A 20,399-nucleotide genomic window follows, 5' to 3' on the forward strand; every position below is an offset into this window, starting at 1 on the left:
AACAGCAGTAATTGTGGATAAAAACAAACCACATTTGAATGATCATCTAACAAAATATCACATGGCGATTTTATAAGCAAAATCTCTGGTTAGGTGTCTAAATTCCAGGTTATTCATCCTCACACAAAATAAAGTATTCCCTGAAATCATTTACCCAACTACATGATTCTCACCTGCTTCTCTCCTCTATTTATCCACTTTGCTTCTCCCTTTGTCTTTACACTGAAGAGAAAAAAGCTTTCATATAACTCTTCAGAAAGACACACAAGGGTCTTCTTCACCCTGACTTTAATGTAATTGGTACCAAATCAAGGTAGTTCAGAAAGCTAAATGCAGCTCCTCCATGCAATACAGAAGTGTCATATTTTCAAAAACACCAATTTTAAATCACATAAAAAAAGGGCAAACATCATTCTAAACCCACAGATAAGAACTTCGATTAAGCAAAAGAACTAACACTAACCCATATTTTTATTTTCTTGACACCATGAATAATGTAAGGAAATAAATAAGAACATATCAAGAAATTTGCTGCAAATGAAAAAGCTTGAATGCCTATATGCAGTCATTTTTAGCCAAGTTTACTGGCTCCCACCACCTGGATGCCATGCAGAACTCTCTTAGAATGCCTAAAACAAGTTTTAACTTTTGGACAAAACTCCACAACCACACAATAACCATGTTTAGAACAAGGCCTCACTCACAATCTCACCTAAAACCTGGAGCACATAGGAATGAATGCAAAAAACCTTCAGCTGGCTTCATATGCCACCAGCTCAGGTCTGTGGTTCCTACTCTTGTGCTCCAAGGCTGCTCCCAGCCCACATTCCCTCTGGAAGCAGCACTGCTGTTCAGGTTTATGCTGCTGTCAGTAATTCCTCACAGACCTGAATCGATTCTGTGCAGAGCCACTGCTGCACAAGCACACAGCATAGTTTATCTATATGTAAATCCAAGACAATGCACAGTTGACCACACGCCATTTGTTTGCTGTAATATCAAACCAGGCTCTCCCTAGTCTAATTACTGAATAAGCACTAAAGTATGAAGGACTCTGCTTCAAAGAACTCTAATTGTAAGATGTATTACAAAGACTGATACAACAAGAAACCAAATTGGTAAAGTGAGAATAAAGCAGTCATTCACTTGAAGACGTTCAACAATGCATGCCAGGTATTTGGAGACATCAAGGTGGTGTAAATACAAAAGAGTGTGTTGGAAAGCACAGGAACACTTGTGAAGATACTTAATAAAGATACAAGTAAGACTAAGTCCATGTGCAGGAGGTAGCAGTTCACCATGTGACACTACACGAGACTATATGCAGTGGGTGCAAACTGGTCAAGTTCACCAGCCGAAACCACCACCTGCAGTTTGAAATGTTGGTGAAAAGGTCAGAAACTGTGCAGATGGCACAGAAATAGCAAATGGGATTGGAAGGACTAATTAAGAAAAAAGTGTCTAAAGAATAGAAGTCACACAGAGCAAACTTGTTTTCACAGTCAGGTGACTGCAATTACTCTTCCTGCCCTGATGACAGTTCACATTTAGCTATGAAAATACTAAAAATACAAACCAAGTACCTGCAAAATTCAATGTTGTAATTTTCTTCCCCCTAGCTAGGGAAGTACTTTAAAGTATATCACAAAATTTCTCAATGCTTTTTTTTCAGTTCAATTACATGAAACCACGTTGCAATACATCACAAAATACTCCTTTTTTAGCTACTTCAAATCAAAGAGAGGGGAAAGACAGACACCTCCTCTTTCCAGCTATGTCTGCTATCAGAACTGAGAGTCACAAGTGAACAACAAGGCAATATCTCACTATGCAGGTTGCAAGACATTTAACTTTTTTTAACAGAAAGAAAGGCCCAACCTTATAATTCACTCAAAAAACTTTCAATATTTGCCCCATATCATACAGCACTAGTATGACAGAAAAATCTCACCAGGAACTTATTAAACAAGATACTCTAACAAGGCATAAATTTTCCCAAACAGGAATCAAATGCCCTTCCCCTTTGCTCTCCTCTAGCCATGATGGAAAAACCGTTCAGTCTAAGATTTCTTTTCCTAGTTTGTGAGGCTTGAAAAGTTTCACTTATTTGCAAATTTGAGAACCATAATCTGGGTTTCTTGTTTGGTGGAGCTAAATGCTACTGGAACTAATGATGACAATGGCAAACTCTAAATTAAACCAGAGCAAACCTAAGCACAGAAAGATAATACAAAAAAGTTGTTAGAGAACCTGTTGCTTGCACAAACAGAAATACATGATCTTCAGAACAGCTTCAGAGGGATGTTAACTTTACAGGGACAACAGCCCATCAATCAGCTAAGACAAAACTTGAGCTTTTACAATGAAAAACTAGCAATTATTTATATGTTGCACAGTTGATTAACACTCGGAAAAGTCTTAAACAATCTGTTTATGAAAATTATTTTGAAATCACTTTAAAATAGTTATTTTTCACAATTATACTTCACTCAAACTCAAGTAAAAGTTGCAAACAGAGTAGGAAATAAAAAAAATGGACTGCAAGCATATTTAGATTTCTAGGGACAATTTTAAGTAAAATCTATAAAAGGAAGAACTAATGATTGAGGAAATGCAATTCCCACTGCAACGTCAGGAAACAGATTATGTTGTTCTCAATTTGAATGAAGAGATTATGTTCATTGTTTCAAGGGGTGGCTACATGACTGTGAGGTCTCATATGGAAAAATGATTTCCCAATTTCTATTGCACAAACATATTAGTCTTATTTGAAAAACAAACAAAATAATCTTATTAAAACCAAGGCAAAATTTTTGCTAGTTGTCGTCCGTTTCATCCTGGTAAGTATTTGCACATTTTATTAGTTTAATAGCATCTATACATTTTCTCATGGCTATTATTAGCTCTAGTAGACCCCCACGGAAGTCATGATGGATACTTGCAAAAACCGGTACGTACAGCTTCTCCTCCAGACCACAAAAGTGTTGAAAAGCTCTTGAACTCAGTAAGACTCTTCCCTTTGTTCTCTCCTCTTCCCCTCCAAGGAAGGGTTTTTCTTTGTTACAGCAGCTACTCACAAAACTTCGAGAAGTTTGTCAATTCTAACACAAATGATATGCTGCAACTGCAGCTCAACTGAAACTCTGTGTAAAGACACAATTTACGTTCTTTTGTTTATAGCACCACTACCCTTTGGATTTTTGGAAAAGACTGCTACAGCCAAAGCTTTTCTCTGTCAGTCTTGTTTATTAACTCTTGCTTGTTCAAAACCAAGAAAAAAAGACACACACAGGTCATGTTAAAATTCACAACCCTAAGTATTTTGATTAAACTAATGAAGTGTTTAACTACCTTCGACATCATGGAGGAAAGTAGATGGAGCTGAACAAGGAAAAGACAGGACAAGTAGCTTGGGCAGCATCACGCTGCTGTAGCTCTTTGCTTCACCATGTGGGAAGAACATCCGCAAGTAGTCCGACACCCTAGAAAAAAATATATCCTGAAAAGCTTCCTCTCTGTAACTCCAAATATTATATACTGATTGATGATCTCCAAGCCTTTGTATCCTAGACAATTCTTAATTTCTGAAATCATGTGAATTAATGACAAACAGATCACTACCCTATCTGCAGCTCCATGAGGATGTGAGCAAAAGGATGATGCCACAGCACACAGTGGTTTCCCTCAAATACTCTGCTGGTAAAGAAACTGAAATGTTTTCTTGGTCTTAAGGGAAAGAAAAAAAGTCAAAACCTCAAGTGAAATAGTTTTTATACTTAGTTCATTATCCTTTATAACTCTTTTCACTATTAAATATTTTAAAGAAAGACTAGTGGAAGTCAGGGATGATTATCTCTAGATTAAGGAGTTTATACTTAACTGTGTCAGTGACTGGATGGTCACTACTGTTTTAATATGGAAGGTGACAGTGGTGGTGTCCTGACTCAAATTAACAGTTCTGGCTTTGACATCTTGCACTGAGGGGTTGTGCATGTGTCCATTGAGCTGAGTGTCCAAAAATTTTTGGCTATCACCTCTCATGCAAATGCATGCTGCTCTAGCCTCTGCCGTCTTCTATGCTGCCAATTATTGCGTAGAGCGTCCCTCTCTGCCTGCAAAGTAGTTCAAGTCTCTGAAGGGTTGGCCATTAGTAACTCTTGTCCACCACTTCAATTTTTGTTGCTACAGCTGAAGCAGCCATGAAAGAATGCAACCGACTGAAAATGTTTACAATTCGCATGTTTCTGTGCCTCTTACACCGAAATATTTTCTAAGACAATGATGTTAGTTCCGAGTCAGTGGTTGGTTAATGTGGACACCAATGTGTACACTTAGCAAAAGGAATTTTCCATTTCAACCAAGTCTTGAATCCCATTTGACAGAGGTGTGTTTTGAGTTTCCCCGCTCTTCTCTTAAATGTGTGTGCCACCTGGAGTTCTTCCATTAATCTTGATAATTTCCAAATCAGCATGCATTAAACCTCAATACTGCCATGGATCTCCACGATAACCCACTTGATCTTCCCCCGTGCTATCAAAGGCCTCTAATGCTACTGTGCATCAACACAGAATATTTCAGCTGGAAGGAATCTTCTAATCCAACTACTTGATCACTTGATCACTGACCAAAAGTTCAAGTACCTTATTAATGGCACAAACTGCCTTCCAACTATTGACACTTCAGTGATAATTCACATAGTTCACTCCTCAATAACCCCTTACAAGGGACACTGACAAGCAATTCCTCAGTCTTTCAAACACAGTAAAAATTAAATATCCCACTAATCAAATAATTATCTTTACAAAAAGATATTGTCTTGCCTTGTATTCACTTCTTTTGAAGATATTTCAGATGGCTTTCAGAAGACCAAGATAATGTTTCCCTAGTCTTCCCAGAAATCATTTCTTGCAATTAATGAAGTACATTTATCAACTTCTTATTCTCTTACTGAGCTTCTTTAGCACTTTAACTAATTTGAAGATTCTTCACAATCCATCAGTGACTCCAGCCAAGCTGATCTGTTCGTCTTACTGCTCCCAACAACTCTTTCAATTTGCTTCTATGTATCACCCAGTGTCAGTCAAAAAGTATCAGGTATCTCCTGGTACGAAAGTGGGTACAAGGTCCTTCCACATTCTGTATTTACTTTAATCCACCAGTTAAGGCCTCAGGTTCATGCGACTTACTTGACAGAAGGCTATTCCTAGAAGACTGGATCAAGCACAGTGCTGGGGAGAAGTTCTTGGGGTTTTGGTGGAGAGCTGGGGTTGTTCAGCCTGGAGAAGAGAAGGCTCCCAGAAGACCTTAGTGAACCTTCCAGTACTGAGAGGTTACAGGAAAGCTGAACCAAGGCATGGAGGGATTGGGCAAGGATAAATGGGGTAAATGGTTTTAAACTGACCAAGGGCAGGTTTACAGCAGGTATTTGGAAGAAATTCTTTACCGTGAGGTTGGTGAGGAATGGCATAGGCTTCCCAGAGAAGCTGTGGATACCCTATCCTTAGACGTGTTCAAGGCCAGGCTGGATGGGGCTTCGAGCAACCTGATCTAGGGGAAGCTGTCCCTGCCCATGGCGGGGGTGCTTGGAACTGGATGATCTTTAAGGTCACTTCCAACCCAGACCATTCAGTGATTCTTTGAACATCAGACATTACAAGATGTTTATCTACTATATTTGCTTCTACTAGTTTTCTTTCAGTTTTTGGTTTTTTTTTTTGAATGCATAAAAAAATTCTACCCTTAATATTTTAACCTACACAGTCTGTAGCAGACACAGAACATAATCCCAGCTAAACTCCTTCCACTGTTTGCATAAACATAGATTTTAGAAAACACACTTCTTTAGTACTTCTAACTTATAGTTTTCTATTCTTCAAAAAACAAACAAAAAAACCCCAAACAAAATCCAATACACCCCCAACAAAACAGCAACTTCTATCTTAACTAAATCCCAAACAACACTGGTACACAGAACTCAAATCAAAGAATTGAAATGGATAAGTCCCCATACCTGTCCTTGATTTCTGCCAGTTTATATTGCTAAGGAAGAATGAGAGCAAATGAGTCAAAAAATGGCACAACAGTAAGGATGATGATTACAGTAAGCTGGAAACTACTATTCCCACATGGATAATGCACAGCAAAGAGTAGTTTCCCCCCTCACCAAACCTTCATTCTGCACAGAACCACTGAAGCACTTCAAAATTTAAGAGTAGTTCCTCTGCATCCCCCATTCAAGTGACCAGAAAACACATACGAGGTTCATGACATTCACCTGCAAGAGGAATCCAGAAGTATTTGGATGGACCTAACTGAACTAAACAAAGCTGCTGATAAAGGCACAGCTCTGATCACTGGGGATGGAAAGCAGGTGGCAGAAGGGAGAAGCAACTGTTATTCAGCATTTACTGATCTGTGAATAATTTTACCTACCCAACCTATCAGCCTTGAGAAATGCTAGTGAAAATCAGCACCATTACCTGTGCAGCTTCCACTAGCAAGGAAAAACTCATCATTTTCATTCTCAGCAAGTGTATCCAAATGGACAAATAGAATATTGTAGAATTTTAGATTTACAAAACTGCTTTATGGTTTCTGTACAAGTAATAAAGAATGTGAAACAGCATGAAGCAGGATGTCAGGTAAAAGGTTTTTTATTTTGCTATGTAGGTCAGTATAAGAGGAAGGAAATAGTAAAAGGCTAAAGCCAGAAACAAAATGACAAAAGAAATTAAAGAGTGAAAGAACACATGATGAAAAAGATTAATCCACAACAAGCATTCCTGCTTGTAAGGTCAGCAAATTTTGTTTATTTACATTTGCTCCTATACTTACTACATTTTTTTTGAATACAATTCATAAGTCCTTGGGCTTGGGAAGGTGCAAAAAGTTCCTTGTGGACTTAAACTGTGGCACACTACAAGAATCCTGGGGGAGAAAGTAATTTCTACCTTCAAATCCAAACAAAGTTTTTAAAAGAAACTTAGGAAGCTGTATCAATCAAATATTTGAGGGCAAAAGGCTTAAAAATGGCTTTTTTTTTTCTTCTGGAGAGTTACATTTTAATCTACACTTAATTCTACTTCTATTTCACCTGAATAAAACATTTTTATCTCTAAGTGTAACAACTAAGACTCAGTACTAAATGCATATTACTTCTCATAAAACCTATGAGGAGTGTGTATGTACCTTTTCAAACTGAACCAACTGCTTTGCATAAATTCAAAACTAATTATTTTACCATATTCTGATAAAAAACAGGTACTGAGAGAAATACGAAATGCTCATGCAAGTTAAACAAATGGTTTCAACTGAACATTTCAAAATTATTTTATGCAGTTTCACTTATAACTGCTTTAACAAAATTAACGGCAAGTTTTAGAGTTTAGATTATTACAGCCTTGAAAAAGCAGCTTAATTCACACATACTGTTCTTAAAGATGTGGATTTGACACACAACACCAGCAACTGTTCCAATGAAAAACAAATCCACAACCTACTGCATGACCTACATGAATGCCAACTCCTGTGGGCCAGCAGTGTTTGCTGGACACACAGCTGTCCTCCAGCGTGCTGCTGGAAGAAATTCCAACTGTGGCATGGAGAACATCCACTGAGGGGTACCTGGATACTGGAAGCATCTGACACCACAGTTACAAGGATGGTGTGAGGAGTGTTTCCACCGGAACTGAGCCCTGAGGTTACCGCAGCTACTGTTCCAGCTGGGGCAACCCCTATTCCAACCCCACTGGCTTCCTGACCAAGGTTCACATGCATCATTCCTCTGATCTTCTGCCAGGACACTTCATTCATGACTAGGAGGACACAAGGAATGCTCATTCCTTATAGAAAGAGGAATTCCTCATAAAAAGAAAAACTCTTGATAACATAAAAGGTTTTCCTACATATCTTTAAATAAGAAGCTCTTATAATTAGGATTGGGGGAAAAAAAAGTCTAAGCAATACAAGAACAATATTTATCAGTAAGTATGTTTACTGACTTAAACCTTAAATGCCACTGCTAAACTAAGACTCTAAAAGGAAAAAAGTACCACAGAGTGTTTTACAAAACAATATATTAAAGTGGTAGTGCTTCATACATTATAAATGCTTGCCCACATATTTCCTTGCTAAAACAATCAAAATATAATTTTTGATCACAAAGGCAGCAGTTTCTTTTACATTATTACTCAGCATGATGTGTAAAACCACTAATTCTGTTCTACTGCAATGTCTGATTCTATAATTAGTAATGTAACAAAATAGCACAGAAAACTAACTTCTCTATCTGAACTACATCTCACTCTTACACCCCAGCCTCAGTTGTTCTTTCAAATGTGTTGAGTCACGTAACATTCTAACACAGTAATTGATATTAAACATCTCTAACCCAAACAACAGTACATTTGGGGGTCTTCACAAAATAAAGATTTCAGGCTCAGATTAAAATTAAATTTGTCAGCTCACTTGTGAAACATTTAAGACTTGGCTTAAAACAACTATAAATGACAACAGCAAAACACTCTGGTATCGACAAAATCCTCTCAGGAAAAAATACCTGTCCCTGCCTGAACACCCACACTTAATGACCTCCACACATTCTTAATCTACCATAACTGATGTATTATCAACTTTTTAGTATGTGAATGGACACAAATAAAACCCAAACCACCACCTACAATCTAAAACAAGTACCTTAGAAAAAAATTTCAAGTCCAAGAAATGTCTTATTTTTCATGCTAAAGGAAAGCATTAAGTCCAATTAAAATCTAACATATGTGGATAGATATTTAATCAGAATACAACATTTAGATCTCAAATATAGAGAAAATAAACCAGTCCTTTAATCCCTCTACACAATTCTACCTTATTCACTGAGTCTTACAGACCACCAAATGTCACATCTTTAAGGAAATATGTAATATGTAGACAGTTACATGGTGGCAGTATTTTTTAATAATCTTGAACAATATTGGTTTTGTGAGTAATGCAAGATCTAAAGCTACTTGGTCTTATCAGTACTTTTACAGTAGATATTTGCTTATTGTCAAAATACTGTAGTAAAATGAGTTCTGCAACTTCTTCAGACTACATTATTAAGTCATCATTGTACCATGTCAGAACTTAAATTTAAGCAAGATATATCATAATGGAGATAAACAGAAAATACTTGAAAAATATGAGTCAAGCCTTATTTTTAGGTCAACTACACAAAGTCATTTCCAGCAAGTCTAGCTTTGTATTTAATCAATACACACATGTGAAGAGTTATGGAACTTAATGCAGCTTTTAAAAACTCACTTCCTCTTTGAAGAGATTTATGACCAAATTCTACATGAAAGTTCATATCAGCCATGCGAAATATATATGACTAGATCAATCCATCACACAAAATTCTTCCTGAGAAAACATGGATGAAATCTAAGAGCAAAGTTATGAGCATAGGTCTGACGCAACTCCACTTATTTCCACTAGGATTTACATACTGAAAGCATTATATGGAGAGACAGACAACCAGACATATTACTTGTAACTGAGACCTTTGCCAATACCTTAAGGAAGCAAGAGGTAACCTATCCTGACATTGTATGAAAAACTGAAGTAATCATAACTATAAACCATACACCAGATTACTTAGACCAATGTACATAAATATTTGTTGTCAAAAAATAAGCCTGCCTAGAAAGGCTGTAGATGTGTTTTTAGCACAGCCTGCAGAGGACAGAGGATCATATCACCACTCTAGCTTAGTGCAAATAGATGCATATGCAGAGCTGGCAAAGAAGTCAAATGTAGATTATTACTGAGATGCTTTTGCTACAAAGTTCTGCATTTCCTTCTCAACTCCTAAGATGGTCTTCATAACCTCCTCAGATGTATTTCCTCACATACCTACAACTGCTCTTAAATAACCATGTTTAGAAAAAAAAAATCTGTCAAGCAATAATGAAATACAATCTTCAGAGATAAATAGTCTTTATTTGTAAGCTAAACATTTCACATACCGCTCTTGCCTACTATTCTAAAAGCCACAGCAGGTATTCTGAGTGAGAGCCAAACTAAATCTTGCTTTAAAGTTTCCGCATGCAAGATATAAATTTTATACAACTTGTTTGAAATGACACTGAAGCAGCTAGAACCGAATCCTTTACAGGTTTTCCTGTAATTTAAAATGCTTTTCCACTATATGACTGTGAAGTGCCTCCAACTTTATTACTAGCAACACTACAAAATTGGTATTATTTGTTATAGGAGCTTTCAAACAAAAGATTTCTTGCCCTGTTTCCAAGACAAATGCCTAGGCACTGGCTTTATGGAAACACTAGAATTGTTGCATTATGAGGAACAAGCAAGACAACAGTTATGTTATGGGTGGGGAAATCCCAATTAAGTGAGGCAAACATCTGCACCTGAATTATCTGAAGAGAAAGAAGATTGATAACTCTTTTACATACCTACACTTTTGACACAATGAAGCATTTATACATCATGTCTACTATCTTATGTTGGTTCCTCTGTAGAGTTTCTATCAAACTTTTTTTGAAGAAAATACAATGCATTAATGCTTGTTTTACAGGAGATTCTCAACACAGAATTTAACATTCAGGAGAATTTAGGTTTCTTTTTAGAGCAATATACAGTTAATTTTTATATATTCCACATTCAAAAAAAAAAAAGCAGGAAGACACACAAGCAGGAATTCAAACCCTCTACTAGCTTACTTGCTTCTGTGTATAAAAACTTGGTCTAATAATTTTAGGGTTTTGGAAACCACTGTACAAAGAAAAAGATGAAATTATCAAGGAGAATGCTTCTACACATGTTGATTATTCAGTGCACACTCACATATTAAATCAAGGGGAGGAGCAATACCTAAAAGTGAACTAGAAAGGGCTGTTTAAAAATCAGATCTAGTTCACAGGATTCAGCAAGCTGATGTTTTGTTCATGTACTTGCTCTACACATCTGCAACATCTGGCCCACCAACAACATTGCAGAGAAACACCCAAGGAAAACAGCTACATAAAGCCTTCAGTGTACTTCACAATCCAGTGTAATACTTAATATATACTGTCATAACAAGAGGCATCTTCTCATAAAAAGACAGGCAAGCCCAGCTCTTAGAGCCAACTGCTTGCACTACTAGCTCAGTTACGATACCAGATACAATTACAATTGCCTCAGCAGTGTGCCAACACCCTTAACACAGAAGAAAAAGATTCAGTACTACAGAGTGATACTACATGGAAAAAAAAACCCAAACAAACCATTCTTACTAATGCACAGAAAATACTATTCAAATAACATGGCCTTTCCTATGTGCAGCAATCACATAATAAACTGCAGAATGTGCATTATCAAGCAGTTTCTCACATGCGTTTGCCTACTAACCATTCTGCTGGGCCAAATTCCAAATTTTCAACTCTTTGAACACTTCAGAAAACTGTCAGGTGATTTGCTGTCATTTCCACACATATAACCCAAACTACACCACCACTAAATTAGCATTTCCCTTTTTATTCGAGTTTCCTTCTCCCACTTCCCTAGCGTATTTATATTCGCATTGACACAGGGTTGTTGAGCAAAGTAGGCAACATTTCCCTCAGCTTCCCAACAAAACTGCGACTGTTGTTAACATCTGGTTTTAAACCTAGACGTGACTAAATGTAACAAAATGCTATGCAAAACTATGCTTTACATGTAAAAATGGTAACGTGGCATAGTAATTATATTTCGAATGCATTCATATCCCACATACCTGAAGAGCAACACCATCAGCTTACTGCAACTACGAAGGCCTGATCTCTCAGTGGAGATGCAACAAAGAGAAAGTAAAATGAACCTCAAAGTACTTTGCTAACATGTAGAGTATAAGTGAATATTAGGCGATTTAAGAAGTTTTACCGATTCTAATTGCTCAGAAAAAATCATCCCGAAATCAGGTGGTAAGAACCTCTTTATCACATCTCAAACCCACTGCACATTTTGGTATTAAGCCATCTTGCTACAAACTGTAAACCAGAAGAATAGAAACCGTCCCAAATATATTAATTTTCTCTCAAGGAAACAGGAGTCTGACCTTAGGAAATACACGAAAGAAAACAATGCCAAAACAAAACGCAAAAATCTTTGCACAATAACTGCCACGGAGATTAACCCCAAACTGTTCGCTGTACGCACGACCCACTCAGGACAGGAGGTATTTTCCTCAACTTTTTGTTATTGTGGTCTGCACAGGCACGTTTGAAGCAGAATCAAACCCTACCGCTTCATTGTGTGCTACCAGCTACCGAAGGCATTTGGCCTTCTCGCTGCACTCTCAGGAAGCGGTTATTATCTTTAAGAGCACTAAAAAAAATAACACAAGTTTTTCGTACGTTCGAACAAAGCCCGTGTGATCCCAGCCACGCAATGGCCCGTGGGGTCCGAGCGCCGCCCCCGTCTCCGCTCCCCGCGAGCCGGAGCCCATTGTAGCCCCAGCGCTGCGTCCGCCCCCGTCTGCCCCGGGCCCCCGGCGCTCTCCCGGGCACCAACCCGGCCCCGCACACGCCGCCGGGCCGGGGGCGGCTCCCCCCGAGCCCCTCCGAGAGCACAATGCCGCCCCTCCCTCCTTCGCTCCCCCGGCGCCGCCGCCCCTCACGGCGCTCGCTCCGTCCCCACCTCGGCGCCGCTCCCGGGCGGACACAAAGGCGGCGAGGCCGCCGCGCAGGCCCCGCGCCGCCCGGTGACCTGCCACAACATGGCCCCCTCCCTCCCTCCCTCCCTCCCTCCTCCTCCTCCTCCTCCTCCTCCTCCTCCTCCTCCTCCTCCTCCTCCCTCCCTCCCTCTCCCCTCCCTCGGCGCGCAGCCGAGCCCGCAGACAAAAGGGGGCTGGAGGAAGGGGGGCCCGCCCGCCCGCTCCGTCCGCCCGCGGCCTTCCCAGTGCGGCACCGGCCCCCCAGGGGTACTCACGGGCTGGCTGGCGGCGATGGAGCCGGAGCGGCCGCTGGGACACGCCTGCTCGCCCGCCGGCCCCTTCCTCCTCCTGCCGCTCCCGCTGGGCGCCGCTCTTTCCTGCCTCCCCTCCCGCCCGCCCGGGGCTCACAACAACATGGCGCGGAGGGACAGGGACAGCGAGAGCGCGGCTGAACCTCCCCGGCCGCTCCCCCCGGCCGCCGCCGCCGCCGCTCGGCCCCGCCGCCCCTGCCCGCCCCGGCCCCGCCGCGCCTGCGCGCCCCGGCCCGGCCCGCGGGGAGGCGGAGGGAGGAGGCGGCGGCCCCCGGCCCCTTCCGCCGCGCATGCGCCGCCCGCCGCCCCTCAGCGCGGGCACCGCTGGAAGGCGATGTCCTCGTCCGTGTGCATGTCCTTCCCGCCACGAGACAGGGCTAGCCTAGCGTTTGTCTGTGTGTGTGTTTGTGCTCACTTTCATTTGCTGTGTCCAGTTCTGGGCTCCTCAGTGCAAGAAAGACAAGGAGCTACTGGAGAGGGTCCAGCAGAGGCCACAAAGATGATGTGGGGTCGGGAGCATCACCTGTATGAGAGGACACGGGAGCTGGGCCTGCTCAGTCAAGGGAAAACAGAGAGGGGATCTCATTAATGCATATAAGAATCTCTAAGGCAGGTGCCAAGAGGATCACAGAATCATAGAATATGCTGAGTTGGAAGGGACCCATCAGAGTCATCAAGTCCAACTCCTGGCGCTGTACAGGACATCCCAAGAGTCACACCATGTGCCTTAAAACATTGTCCAAATGCTTCTTGTACTCTCTTAGGCTTGGTGCTGTGACCACTGCCCTGGGGAGCCTGTTCCAGTGCCCAACCAACCTCTGGGTGAAAAACCTTTTCCTGAGATGTAATCTAAACATCCCCCAACTCAGCTTCAAGCCATTCCCTTGGATCCTGTCACTGGTCACCAGAGAGAAGAGACTTGCCCCTCCACTTCCCCTCATGAGGATGTTGAAGACTGAAATGAGATGTCCCCTCAGTCTCCTCCAGCCTGAAGTGCCTGGCACCTGGATGGTACCAGACTTTTAAGGGGTGCCCAGTGACAGGAGCAGTGGCCATGAACTAAAACACAAGAAGCTCCAGCTCAGCACGAGGAAGAACTTTACATTGAGGATGGCAGAACACTGGAAAAAGCTGCCCAGGGAGGTCGTAGAATCTTCCTCTCTGGAGACATTCCTGTGACCCTGCCTTGGCAGGGGCTGGACTAGATGATCTGCAGAAGTCCCTTCCAACCCTAACAATTCTGTGATTCTGTGATTTTAGGCCTTTCAGGTGTGGTGATGGGAGGCAGTGCCCACCTGAGGGCTGGGGAGACAAAGGGAAGGCGAGGCCTGTTTGAGCGTTCCCCAGTGGTCCCTGGTGGCTCCAGAGGTCCCCACACACAGCACCATCTGTGGGATGTGTGTTTGCATGTGTGTGTTACAGTAAACAAAAACGCATCTCAGCAGTTACTAATTTATTAGTTAACCGATGTGCTGATAGTTACTGTGTGGTGATTTTGGGCAAAGAGCCAATTATTCCTTTCCCATGAGAGAATTAAAGATGGGATTGCTGGTACAGCGGGGCAGTGCTGTCTGTAAATACGGTTCTGTGCTGGTAGACATTGCTAGCGATGGGTCTTGATAATGTTACTCAGTATGAGCATAAATTCTGCATATTCAGCAGCCCCTAAAAATTAGAGGGATCTCTGCATGTCAGTGACATTTTAAAATACGCATTTCACAAGAAAATCCCCTATTTTGCTTTTTTACCCATTCTTCAAGAGCCTGGTTAGAGAGTGCTCCATTGCAGGAAACAGTGACAGATGCCATCCACAGATCAAACCTTCAGACAAAACCTGGCTCTCGGTCCTGTGGGCGCTGCACAGTCGCTGCTGCCGACCCCTTGTTGTGTAGGCAGGGAGGAGTCAGGCCCTGCCTGTCGCAGTGGCTCCAGGCGAGCTGGGCTGCAGGAATAGCACCTGTACTGGCGCTACTGCTGGCGCAGCAGTTGTGTGGATGAGATGTCTGTGACTACCAACTGTGTTCTTAAAAATAGAGATGTCTCAAAGGAGAAAATCCTCACTGTTTTCAGTATTTATAGACATGGCTAAGAACATAAAAGTTCCCAGCTCCTGATAAAGATAGAAACATTCCTGCAAGAAATGAAAATGATTTCTCGCGCCTAATACTAGTCAGCTAAATACCCAGATGTCTGCAGCCTGCTGCCACTCGCATGGCTAATCTCTGTGATCCCCAGTGTCCTGTCCCACTGCCACCTGGGGCTGTCTCTAGGGAGGCTGCAGGGCTGAAAAACCAATTCCTGTGTTTACTGAGGAGGGGAGGCCTCTAAGTCACAGCCTCCAAGCCAGCTCTTCCCTTCATGCAGACCAGCTGGGACTGAAGGAAACCCTGTTATGCTCTTGGCATCCTGAACACTTACAGCAGCTGGTCTACATTACACCAGCTCTCCAGCTCTGACCCTTCTGGGGACCCTGTTTGTCCTCAATAATTCTAATCAGTGTTTGTATAAAGCAGCAAATCTTCACAAAGAACTCAACATGCATTTGATAAGCATAATGATTAAATGATCTGAATGATTTCCACATCAGTGTGCTTCTCAGTACTGAAAAACCCAACCTGATCATGAAACAGAAAAATGTTTAAGTGCAATCAGTTTGGGATTTGATCTGATTATTTGGTTATTTTCTGAAGTATTTTTCAAAAAAAAAAGAATAAAACAAAACAATTCCGCCACCACGCGCCTCACAATTTAATAATGGCACTGAAGTTTTTAACTCATGCTAAAATATTAAATGCCCTTCTCTCTTACCTTTGTTCCAAGTGGAAACTTTAAAAGTACTTAATACTTTAGATCGTTTTACTTGATATCACTCCATTACAAAATGCTTTTCCTAGCTATTCCTCTTTTAAAGGATGTGTTAACAGCTGGCTGGGCTCTGCTTACACTCCAGACATTTCAGATTAACTCCTTTAACACAGTTATGCATTGTTTTTTCTGTGAATAAGTATCCTCAATGAAAACTACTAAACAAATACACAGTCTACAGTTTAAGAAAGTAGCCAAGGATACGGAAAGCCTGGATGCCTTTGCCTTCCTCCACAGTCTTCCTCTGAGACCTTGGGTAAGGCACTTAACTGAGGAGCACCCACAGAAACTGAAAGCTGCAGCCCTAACCACCCCCACTCAGCTGCCTAATCATGAAGAGGCCTACATTTTCTAAAGCCACAAACTTCAGGACCTAAAACCCTGTACATGAATAGAATTTATCCTGCTGTGCCATGACTTTCACGTCCCCCAGCAGTTTTGACAAACAGTGCTGTTAGATCTAGCAGGGTAGCAAATAATTAACCTGTATTAATTAAAAGTAAGGTATTCCTCCATGAAAATGAAACAACTAGATGTGGTAGACACTCTCAAACCATCTCCACAAAAAAACGCAGGTCCCTACAAAAGCTTGCATCCTTTTAAAAGAAAGTATGTGACATCCTTCACTCCCAGGACTGGGGAGCACCCAGATTTGATTCCTTTGCTCAAGATTTGCAGGCATGGCTTTCTTGGAGAGAGTCCCCAAAATCAGCAGCCTACTTCGGCTGCCCTCTGCTGCAGCTGGGCTGTTCTGCAGGGAAGAAGTCAATACCTCGTCTCAAATCTTCTGCTTAATTGCCTTGCTGGCCTTTCAGTCAGAGAAGCATAGAGTTGTTTGGGTTGGAAGGGATTTAATGACCCTCTTGTCCAAACCCCAAGCCTAACCATCCCCGGTCTAATCCCCAGTCTAGCTGTCATCCTACAGTTTAAGAGGGGCAGTCATGGATCTGTGAGCCTCTGAGTTCTCTGAAACAACAGCTGCAGTTAACTACCTACACCCTAACTGAAGGACAGCCCTGCCGCTCGGAAACCATTGGACCTATCTGTCCATGTTTCAGAGTAGGACCATGGAATGCTGGTTTATATCCTTAGCATGTCCCTTGTGAGCTGTATCTTGGTAAAATATGCTGATCTGGATGCATATTTCATGCATTTGCAGGAGCAGATCCCATTCTGAAGTTAACTTTCCCACATCATACCATCCCTGCATACCAAATCTAGGCACCCAAAGCATTGGGTTCTGCATTCCATTTTGTTAGCAGACATACAATAATTAACAAAAATCAATGAGTCTGAAATGCTACAATCACTAGACATGCTGCTAGATGCATTGCTGTAGGAATTTGTTTGTATTTCATGTTTTAGACCAACGGTGACCATAATACAGAGGAGGGTTTACTGCGATAAGAACTCTGTCCCAGTGAGCCAAGCCTCCCCATTGGGTAATCTGTTCCCAGAGCCTCAGAGAAACAGGCTTAGCAGCCGAAGACTCTTTGCAGAGCGGGATTTTCCCATTCATGCATCCTTTTACCCCACCATTGCTTCACAAGCACAGCCTTTCCCTGCCGCAGCCATTCATGTGCTAAGTCAGGGCTGATCTTCTGTCCTATTGCATTTGACCACTTAACCTGTTCATTAACTCAGCCTCTGCTGCTTCTTGTGGTACTGATACTGCTGTCTGAATTCCTGTCTGAATTCCATCAATCTTCACATCCTCTTTCTGTCTGCACCCTCTCTTCTGATACGGAAACATTTGACCCACGTTATGCAACTGCATCCAGTTTTAATGTTTAAAACTACGTGTTTTAAGCATTTTATCCCATGTGTGGGAAGAACTCTTCTGAGTTATTCAAATTTCCCATTTAACACAAAAACTGGTACAAAAAGGCCTTCTCCTAGTATTATTCCCATAAACCCATTTGACAACAGCCAGGCTCACAGTATGCTGGAAAGGCCAGTCTGCTCTATTTCTCAAACTTGTGGTATTATTTATGTTTGTTTCCCCCTACCTGTATGTGCAACTGTAAGTTTCTTCAAGGAAGGCCATGTATTCTGAGTTTTTTAGGGACTAGATAGTAACTGACAAAACATACTGAGCTAGTGCACATGAGAACACTTCAGTTTAGCACCAACAGAAAATTCACAGTTGTATTATAGTAAATTTTGTCACTAATCCCATTTTTTGAATGACTCATTACTGTATACTGTTCTAAAATGCTGACTTGCCATTCAGTTACACATGTGGTCATTGCTCCTGTAGACATTATCAGCCAGATAATAAGTCTGTGAGAACAAGAAAAAGAGGTTTAAAGGAGATGCATGAGAGGAGGTGTCAGTGAGCGGAGTGTGCAGCCCTGCAGCACAGATCACCATGAACTTGTCCCAAGAAATAAATATCTCTCTTGGAAATGCTTTGCTAAGTAAGTCTATGCTATAATGGCTGAGGAGGTGTCAGCTGAAGACTCGCTTCTCCTGCAGAACAGCTTTGGTCCCCGAGTAGTTCACCCCCTCATAATTGGCTGAGGTCTGAACAAACTTCATATACATACCTCAGAGTCACAGCCACCAGAGACTGCCATTGTAACACAACAAGAGTCACTAATGGCATCACCTCACGTACATGAATGAATGTGAATAGCTGTGGAGTGGCAAAGCCAGAGATAACATCTGCTGGTTTTCATACATTCACTTCATTCACAACAGACTGGCATCAATGCTTATCTTAAAAAAAAGCTTCCGTGTCTCAATAGAAGTATATTTTTCTTTCCAGTGGAGAATTAAGTTCCAGGACTCTTCATGATAGAGGCAGACTGTGGCTTTTAGAGCTGAAGATCACATATGATATTCAGTATAAAGAATGAAACCTCAGAGTTGAGCATCAAATTAATTGTCACTCATTTCATATATTAAGCAGTAATGACTAAACATTCTAATTTCTAAAAAGGGGAGGAAAGTTCAAAGAAATATCCAAGGCAATGGAAGCAAGCACAAGAGTTCTGAATAATGGGGAGCATTTTTTTTGCACACCTAGGATGACATAATTCAGCCATATCAGAACAAGGAAGAGAGGGAAGAATGCATTTTTTTTTATCTCCTGGGGAAATACATGATAAGAACTCTAAGAGCATATCCAGAAATTTTGATTTTTTTGCATAAAGTTTCACCAACTTAACTTGCATGAACTAGAACTTCTCTGTATCTTCAAAAGTGAGAAGCCATAGAGCAAAGGATAAACTAGAAGAAAGATCTGCAACAGTGCTTTGACTTACATAATTTCATGTCTTTTGTTCATTAACGTCCTTCTACCTCTTGCCATATCATATACTGATCCTCCCAACTCCCAAAGGTTCTTCTGACAGGGCTCTGAACCAGCTGCCTGACACCAAGAGGACTTTGCTTAGGGTAACATTTGGATGTTTGCAGTCATCTCTGCTCTTTTGGTGTAATCACTAGGCGATAATTTTTTTGTAATCTTAACTGCACCTGAAGCTCCCCAGAATTTCCTGTTCTTATAGAGTGTCAAGGGGGCCCAACCGCAAGCAACAAGATGAGTGGACACATCATTTAAATACCAAAATGGAGCACAGGTGTATTAGCTCAGAGGTAGTTCAGACCTCTGTTCTGACTCATCATATAGCATGAAGACTTGCCCACTGGCCCCCATTTCCATGCAGGGAACCCAAATCTTATTCTGTGCCAAACATGCCTTCAGAGCAGCAAGGCACAGCACAGTGAATACAGAATGCCAGACACAGACTGAGGAAGGGAAATTCCATCTTGCTTCCTGAGCATAAACGAAGTGGTTGAGCAATGTAATACTGAAAAGTAGGTGCCAATGTTTTGCACATATTACATAAATAATAGCAGCAGTGTATTCATAACTCAGTGGGCTTACCTTTAATTATATCTGCAGGTTTTACAGACTTCCAAAGTACCTCTCTTGTTTCTGATGCATCCCTCTTCCTAGGCAGTTAGTCAAACACAGAACAAAACAAGAAATTCATTGAGCTGAAACAACGCGTTTTTAAATATGGCAAAATTCAAGCTCTTTTTGTGAGTCAGCTCTTCCTCTCTTGCAGTACAGAACCCTTGTCTTCAGCTAATCTGCTATCAGGCCCCAACAGCCGTTTGTGCATCCGCATCCCCAGTGCTGGGGTGGGGACCCAAGGGTGAGCCGGCATCTGGAGCAGAAAATGAAAGGGCAGGGTGAGAGGGAAGAGAAGCACTTTGTTTTCCTGAGGGAGCTTTTGGGGGGAGGAAGCCACCACCCAGCCAGCCATACCTTTTCTGTCTCTGTGACACAGGGAGCAAAGAGCTTTGCAAGTGGGAAGTAGAGATTAGCTCTTCAAATGGGAATAATCAATTCCCATTTCCTTGGCACAGGAAAAGTAGGCACGAGACCACACCCTGCAGCCTGTGGCTTGCTTTGCCTACTGGCTTGAGCTGGCTCCAGACGGAAATCCAGTTTGGCTGGAAAACTTTGTCCCTCGTAATACATTCTGTTAGTGGATTGCAAATCAGGAAGTTTATATGTGTAAATAAGAGTG

General features: G+C 41.6%; 1 protein-coding gene across 10 annotated transcripts in view; it reads right to left on the reverse strand.

The window, feature by feature from the left end:
• PUM2 (pumilio RNA binding family member 2) overlaps positions 1–19,791 on the reverse strand; it is an 81,013-nt gene extending 61,222 nt beyond the window's left edge. For 9 of the 10 annotated variants that reach the window (XM_082277184.1, XM_082277183.1, XM_082277182.1 and 6 more), the window contains exon 1: positions 12,952–13,148. The gene's annotated coding sequence lies outside the window, so the exon portion shown is untranslated. Of the gene's footprint in view, positions 1–12,951; positions 13,149–19,747 lie in introns of those variants that run through there. The other variant, XM_082277185.1, reaches the window with a different exon arrangement.
• Positions 19,792–20,399: the final 608 nt, after the last annotated feature.

The sequence above is a fragment of the Coloeus monedula genome (genome assembly GCF_965178545.1).
Source record: "Coloeus monedula genome assembly, chromosome: 2".
NCBI lineage: Eukaryota > Metazoa > Chordata > Aves > Passeriformes > Corvidae > Coloeus > Coloeus monedula.